The sequence below is a fragment of the Cebus imitator genome, unplaced genomic scaffold (assembly GCF_001604975.1).
Source record: "Cebus imitator isolate Cc_AM_T3 unplaced genomic scaffold, Cebus_imitator-1.0 Scaffold42, whole genome shotgun sequence".
Taxonomy (NCBI): domain Eukaryota; kingdom Metazoa; phylum Chordata; class Mammalia; order Primates; family Cebidae; genus Cebus; species Cebus imitator.
Genome location: NW_016107357.1, coordinates 16,418,309 through 16,426,349, shown reverse-complemented (window position 1 = coordinate 16,426,349; position 8,041 = coordinate 16,418,309).

The window sequence follows — 8,041 nt, the reverse complement described above, 5'->3', positions numbered from 1 at the left end:
TGTTCCCAAGCATTTTGGTTTTTTTCCATAGGTTATTGGGGTACTGGTGGTATTTGGTCACATAAGTTCTTTAGTGGTGATTTGTGAGATTTTGGTGCACCCATCGCCCAAGCAGCACACACTGTACCCCCATTTATAGTCTTTTATCCCTCACCCCCTTTCCACCCTTCCCCCCAAGTCCCCAAGCCCCCAAAGTCCATTGGATCATTCTTATGCCTTTGCGTCCTCATGGCTTAGCTCCTACATGTCAGTGAGAACATAGGACGTTTGGTTTTTCATTCCTGAATTACTTCACTTAGAATAATAGCCTCCAGTCTCATCCGGATCACTGTGAACACCATTAATTCATCCCTTTTTATGGCTGAGTAGTATTCTGTCATATATACACACCACAGTTTCTTTATCCACTCATTGATTGATATTTGGGTTTGTTTCACAATTTTGCAGCTGTGAATTGTGCTGCTTATAAACATACATGTGCAAGTATCTTTTTTAGATAGTGACTTCCTTTCCTCTGGGTAGACACCTAGTAGTGGGATTGTTGGATCCATTGGTAGTTCTATTTTTAATTATTTAAAGAACCTCCACACTGTTTTCCATAGTGGCTATACCAGATTACATTCCCACTAGCAGAAGAATTATTTCTGGTCACACATAAAGTACACTAACACTAATGATACTGATGTATCACAAAACAAAATCTCATAATCTTTTAAGAAAATTTATGAATTTGTATTGGGCCGCATTCAAAGTCGTCCTGAGCCACATGTGGCCCACAGGCCATGGGTTGGACAAGCTTGCATTGAAATAATCCAGTTGTGTGGTAATCGGGTAAGATTTCCCCATATTGCCAATTGTGGAACCTCGAAAATGGGAAGTTGCCTGGTTCCCCTTCACAACTGTAGTGACTGTGGAGTACCTCCATCTTCCTGAGGATGCACCTTACAGGAATGAGGGCAGAGGAGGAAGATGCACACGAGCACACGCACACGTGCACCTGAGGGAACAAGCCTGAATCTGTCATCCCCCAGGGTTGAGCGTAGCTGCTGCCCCAAGACTAGGCTACAAGTTGTTCTTCCGGGGTGCATAGAACACTTACTCCATCTCCAGGGCCGCTCGCCCATGGCTGCTGCAGGCCTTGCAGCAGTTCCTGTTCGGGGATGAAGGTAGCCTGTGAAAGTGACAAAGAGGAAGCTGTGGCTGCAACAGTGAGAGCATGGTGTGCCCCCCCTCACCCCCACCCTTTGCCTTCTGGGAATGGGATTCTCCTGGGCACCCATACAAATGGCTCAGCAGAAAATGGAACATCTCTTAGTGGAGACCATGGAGTAGGCGAGATCTTCACGCTGATTCTCCTTCTCCTGTGATTGCCCCCTGCCCAATAACCTTCCCTGTCCCCTCCACAACCCGCCCGTCCCTCCATTGGAGTGCTTATTTTGAGTTGGAGCCTGGCTCTGTTGCCCAGGCTGGAGTGCAGTGGCGTGACCATAGCTAACTGCAGCCTTGAACTCCTGGGCTCAAACAGTCCTCCTACCTTGTCCTCCTGAGTCACTGGGACTAGAGGCACAGGCCACCATGCCTGTTTTTATTTTTTTTCCTAACTTTTATAGAGACAGGTTCTCCCTATATTGCCCACACTGGAGGTTGGGGTGTTTTCACGCTGTATGGAAATGACCACCTCCCAAACTGGCCTGTGAGTGTTTTGAAGGTGGGGTCTCTTCTCACTGATCTTTGCTTTCCTGCTACCTAGAATCATACTGGGTACATAGCAGGCACTTCATAAATATTGGTTGGATGAATGGAAGGATGGAGCTAAAGCAATGGAGGCTGACATATTTCCATCCAAAACCAACGTTCCTCCAGCCCAAACTCTCTCCCACTACCCAGATATGGCCTCACATCCCAGTCTGCTTTCCAGTGAGTGTATTCCTCTGCACACACACACCCAGGCCGTGGGAGGCACTGGTGTTGTCCTCACTGGCCCTGCTAAACACCCAAATGCGTAGCAGCCTGTGAGAACAAGAAGACAAGCCACAGGCCAGGAGAAAATATTTGCAAAGCACATGTCTGATGACTGATGCCCAAAACATACAAAGCACACACTCAGCAATAAGAAAAGAGATGGCCTAATTAGAAAATGAGCAAATGAGCAAAAGATCTGAGCAGATACCTCACCAAAAGAGATATACAGATGGCAAATAAGCATAAGTAAAGAGGCTTAACAGCAGGTGTCATTAGGGAATTACGAATTAAGTCAACAACGAGATACAACTGCACACCTGTTAGAACCGTTCAGATTCAAAACACTGAGAATGTCAAACATGCTGAGAAACCGAACCCCGAGCACATGCTGGTGAGGACGGGAGCCACAGAAGCTCCCATTCATTGCTGATGGGAATGCAACAAGGTGCAGCCATTTTGAAGCACAGCGTGATCGTTTATTGCAAAGCTAAACACAGTCTCCCAATGAGATCCAGAAATAGTGCTCCTTGGTATTTACTCAAATGAGTTAAAAACTTACATCTACCCAAAAACCTGCGCGCAGATGTTTATAGCAGCTTTATTCATAATTACCAAAACCTGGAAACAACCAAGATGTCTTTATGTAGGTGAATGTCTCCATTCACAAACGATGGAACACCCAGACAATAGCATATTACTCAGGGCTTAGACAGAATGAGCTATGAAGCTCTGAAAAAACATGGAAGAAACTTACATTCGTATCACTAAGCGAAAGAAGCTAATCTGAAAAGGCTACGTATTATATAATTTCACTAGATGACACTGGAAAAGGCAAAACTATAGAGACAGTAAAAAAAATGACCTGTGGCTTTGGGGTGAGGCGGGGTGCGGAAGAGATGACTATTGGAGCAGAGGGGATCTTTCAGGCATTGAAACTGTCCTGTGTCACGCTACAATGACGGCTTCAGGCCATGACACATTTGTCCAAACCCTCAGAATATGTTACACCAAGGGGGAGCCCTAATGTAAACTATGGACATTAGTTAATAATAACATATCAATATAGGCTCATTGATTTCAAAATATACACCACACAAATGCAAGATAATAATAGGGGTTAAGGAGTATATGGAGAACTGTCTGTACTTCCTGCTCAATTTTTTCTGTCAGCATAAAATAGTTCAAAAAATAAAGTCTGGGCCAGGTGCAGCGGTTCATGCCTGTAATCCTAGCACTTTGGGAGGCTGGGGTGGGCAGATCACCGGAGGTCAGGAGTTCAAGACCAGCCTGGTCAACATGGCAAAACCCCATCTCTGCTAAAATACACAAATTAGCTGGGCATGATGGCTGGTGCCTGTAATCCCAGCTACTCAGGAGGCTGAGAGGTAAGAATCACTTTAACCCAGGAGATGGTGATCACAGTGAGCCAAGATGGCACCACTACACTCCAGCCCGGGTGGCTAAGCAAGACTCCATCTCAAAAATAAATAAATAAATAAAGCCTATTAGAGAGAGCAAGCAACTCCTGCCAACTTATTATTTGGCCTGGACACAATGAGGATATTCACAGTAACATGTCGCTGCTGTGATCATTAGCATCAAATATTTGCATATCAAGGGTCTTCTCTGTGCCCTGGGACACACAGGGTCGAGAGCAGAGAGGTGCAGCAGGTCAGTCCGGCAGAACTGCATTTCCAACCCACGCTCTCCAGTCTGGCCGGCTCGGGGTCTGCTCGGCGTCCTGTCATTGTCCCTGACAAGGAGGCTACAGGAGCATCACCGACTTACCGGTCCCATTCTACAGTACTTGAATCTCTTAGCAAACCAGGTGGCTGTTTACAGCAGCTCCTGCTTCCCGCTGAATACATCTCCTTCACCTTCTCTGGGACTTTCCAGCCTTGTTCTTGATGAGGAAGCTCTGGGAACAGAGAACAAGTCTGCGCTCCCCTCCACCCAGAGCCTTAGGCGTGTGCTCAGATGTGCTGGCCCCTGAGAGCTCTATACAGGAGCATGCGTCACCATGCCCAGCTAATTTTGTATTTTTAGTAGAGACAGGGTTTCACCATGGTGCCCAGGCTGGTCTCAAACTCCTGGGCTCAATCAATCCTCCTACCTTGGCCTCTCTAAGTGCTAGGATTGCAGATGTGACCCACCATGCTTGGCCTACATTGTCATTTATAATGCGCATTCCAGCCCTGGTTTTTTATCCCTTCTCTAGAAACAGGGAACCACAGCCCTGCTGGAAGTTCTCACGGGAAAGTAGCCAGCGGACTGTGGAGCCTCAATCATGTGCCCTTTAAAGAACCTCCACTTATTAACCTCAAACATGAGGTTATTATTAAAGAGAAGACGGACTTCTTGCCTTAACCAAGGGTTTTGTTTGCAGGGCTCCCGTCTGGCTGCTGCGATCAGTAACCAAGACCTGGTTCTAGAGGGCAGTAGTGACACACCCATTCCAAACTACCGACAGTCCAAAATTACCAGGCCCAGGGGTCAGCCCTTTCAGATGGACACAGTGGGCAGCACAGAAATAGAAGATGAGGCTGGGTGTGGTAGCTCATGCCTGTAATCCCAGCACTTTGGGAGGCCAAGGTGGATGGATCACCTGAGGTCATGAGTTCAAGACCACCCTGGCCAACATGGTAAAATCCCGTCTCTACTAAAAATATGAAAATTAGCTGGGCATGGTGGCTTGTGCCTGTAGTCTCAGCTACTTGGGAGGCTGAGGCGGGAGAATCGCTTGAACCCAGGGGATGGAGGTTGCAGTGAGCCAAGATCGTGCCACTGCACTGCAACCTGGGCAACAGAGCAAGACCCCATCTTGAAAGAAAGAAGAAAGAAAGAAAGAGAGAAAGAAAGAAAGAAGGAAAGACAGAAGAAAGAAAGAAAGAAAGAAAGAGAAAGAAAGAAAGAAAGAAAGAAAAAGAAAGAAAGAAAGAAAGAAAAAGAAAGAAAGAAAGAGGAAAGAGAGAGAGAAAGGAAGGAAGGAAGGAAGGAAGGAAGGAAGGAAGGAAGGAAGGAAGGAAGAGAAAAAAGGAAAGAGAAGATGAGTTGAGCCCACTTTGCCAACTGCTGGTCACAAAATTACCAGATGATGTACTGAAATGGAGCATCAAGCCCAGGCGAATTCCTAGCAGGAATTTTAGACACCTTCACATTCAGCGGTTGGCGAACTTTGGCCTGCATCAGAACCTCCTAGACAGCATGTGTGTTAAAACACAGATCTCTGGGATCCATTCCCAAAGGCACTGTTCAGTAGGTCTGGGTTGGGACCTGAGAATGTCCATTTCTGACTAGTTCCAGGATGATGCTGAGGTTGCTGGTCCAGGGACCATACTTTGAGAACCACTGTGCTGGCCTAAATTCCTCATTTTGCAGAGGGCAATCCTGACGTTCATTCCTGTTAGCACCTTGCCCGTGGTCAACAGAGTCAGCCTCCCAAATCCAGGTTCAGGCCAAGGTTACGAGATCCAGCTTGGGAGACAGGAGAACAAAGTACATTCAGGGACATTCAGGGAACGTCAGGGTACAAAAAGCCAGACTCCAGGCAACGAGCCCCAGGGATGGACCCAAGTTTCCAGTGACAGGAATGAACCTGACAAACCACAAACCACTGCTGTGCTCAGGAAGAGAACTGGCCTAAAGACACCAGTTAGATTGGATTAGGACTCACCTCAAGATCTCATTTTGATGTAATTACCTCTTTAAGAATCTATTTCCAAATAAGGTGGCTTTCTGAAGGACTAGGGATTAGGGGCTCAGCATATAAATTTGGGAGGGGGACGAGGTTCAGTCCATAACAGCATGTGTATACATGTGCATATGTGCGTGTATGTGTGCACGTGCATGTGTGTTTACATGTGTACGTGTGTGCGCATGTGTGTGATGGGCCTGGGAGCATGAGGGAGGTGCTTTGCAGAGAGCCTGGTGATGCTGGGGAATACCTTCAGTGACTTCTTTCCCAGCCAGGGTCCTGGCAAGTAAGAAATCTGACTTTCTTCTAGCCTCATCCTGGATGGTGAGTTTATGAAGAAGCTGCATGTTTAGCTCCATTATTTCCCAGCTAAACATAGTTCTTTAGGTCTCAGGGTTTAAGATGGATTCCTCCTGGGTCCGCGCAGCATTTAGCCTCCCTTCAAGCTGTCCCTTCCTGCAAGCATCGAGATGTGACAGTGCGGCATCCACAGGCCCACCCTGGCTGATCTCTACAGCACAAGAATAACAATTGGAAAAACTCGGCTTCCATCTGAGAGCAATGCCAGCTTTGCCCAGGTCAACCCTCTCTGGCATAACTGTTCCTCTGAGCTTTCCTCATGTATGGTCATCCTTGTGTGACCCTGAGGCCCGGTTCCCCATGTATTAAAGCTAGAAAAGACATTTTGAGGCTCTAGTTAGTTTGTTCTTTCATAGTGGAACAACTGTTTGTGGCTCAAATGAGGATGTGGCAATAGGTTATTTCGGGCCTTTCAAAAGGCCTGTTTTCCATTTGGAATGGCTGTATTACCTAACAGGCCGATCTTTATGGGAACTGAACAAAGCCGCTATGACACAATCTCAACGGCTGGCCGTTCTTGGGACAGCTAGACAATTATTTGGCTTCTGGATGCAGTAAGCACAAAAGAAGGGGCCAAGGTACACACAGACCTTATTTTGAGCTGGAGAAGGCCTAAGAAATAAACCATGAGGAAGGCTCATGAGTTTTCAGGAGGTTCTGGGGCCGTTGGGTTCACACCAGGGTGGAGGCACCAGGCTGAGACCCTATGAACACCACAGGGCGGTAAATACAATGCCCAGCCAAGGGCCTAGGCATAGTTCCCACTCACTAAATGTTTGTTGATCAAATGACTGATTGGAGGAATGGACAATATTATTTAAAGGAAGGCGAATGTGTGCCAGGCAGGAAAGAGAGGGCTGGACGTGATGGAGAGAGGTTATAATCAGCTTCCTCTGGAAGGCTCACTGTGCAACCACGTGGCCTCTGAGAAAAGCTTCTTGTCAGGAGATGTCTCAGTCTGTCTAAAATTATGTATTAAGTGTCCATTGTATGCAAAACAGATGGAGGCAAATAAAAGAAGTCCTTCCGAAAATTTCTATTTCCTGCTTATATTTTATATGGGAAAACGTAATTAAAACTATAGATATCGGCCTGGCGCAGTGGCTCAGGCCTGTAATCCCAGCATTTTGGGTGGCCAAGGTGGGCGGATCACCTGAAGTCAGGAGTTCGAGACCAGCCTGGCCAACATGGTGAAACCCCATCTCTACTAAAAATATAAAAATTACCCAGTTGTGGTGGTGGACACCTGTAATCCCAGCTACTCAGTAGGCTGAGACAGGAGAATTACTTGAACCCAGGAGGTAGTGGGTGCAGTGAACCGAGACCATGCCACTGCACTCCAGCCTGGGCAACAGAGTGAGACTCCATCTCAAAAATAAACAAATAATAAAAAACAAGTGGAGACAGAACAGGAATAATGGAACAGCCAATAGGCTCTAAGTGCCAGGAATCTAAGTGTCAAGGAAGGGAGGCTTCCTGAAGGAGGTGATATGTTGGAAGTGAGTCCCAAAGAAAAGATAGGAAGGCAAATAGGAAAAGACTTTCTGCAACGAAGGAAATCTGTTTGCAAAGGCACAGCTTCAGAAAGGCATGGCGAGTCATACACGTTGTTTTTAGGAGAAGTTGTGAGGTCATCAGCCTGGAGCCAAGGGTGCAAGATGGGAGGAGAACATGAGTAGACAGAGCCAGGCTTCAAAAGGCCTTGTCTGCTCTCCAAAGGTGTGTGGACTTCTCTTACAGACATTGGGTTGCCTGAGTCTTGAAGTAGTCTTGAAATAGACATGGTACCATTGGTTTTGTAGCCAGAGAATTCTGGTAGCCATAAATAGGGTAGGGAAGTGGGGGCAGGTCGGATCTCTTCCCTCTGCCGGCAACAAGTTCTGGGTGCTCGTCCACTCCCGGGTCCCCAGCTCTTTGCTATCTCATGTACCCAGCCCTTTGCAGCCACACTAACCTTCCCCAGACAGTGTCATCCCATCCCTGTTCTCCCTGGCCAGCTTGTAAAGCATATTGCATAAAGGTTAA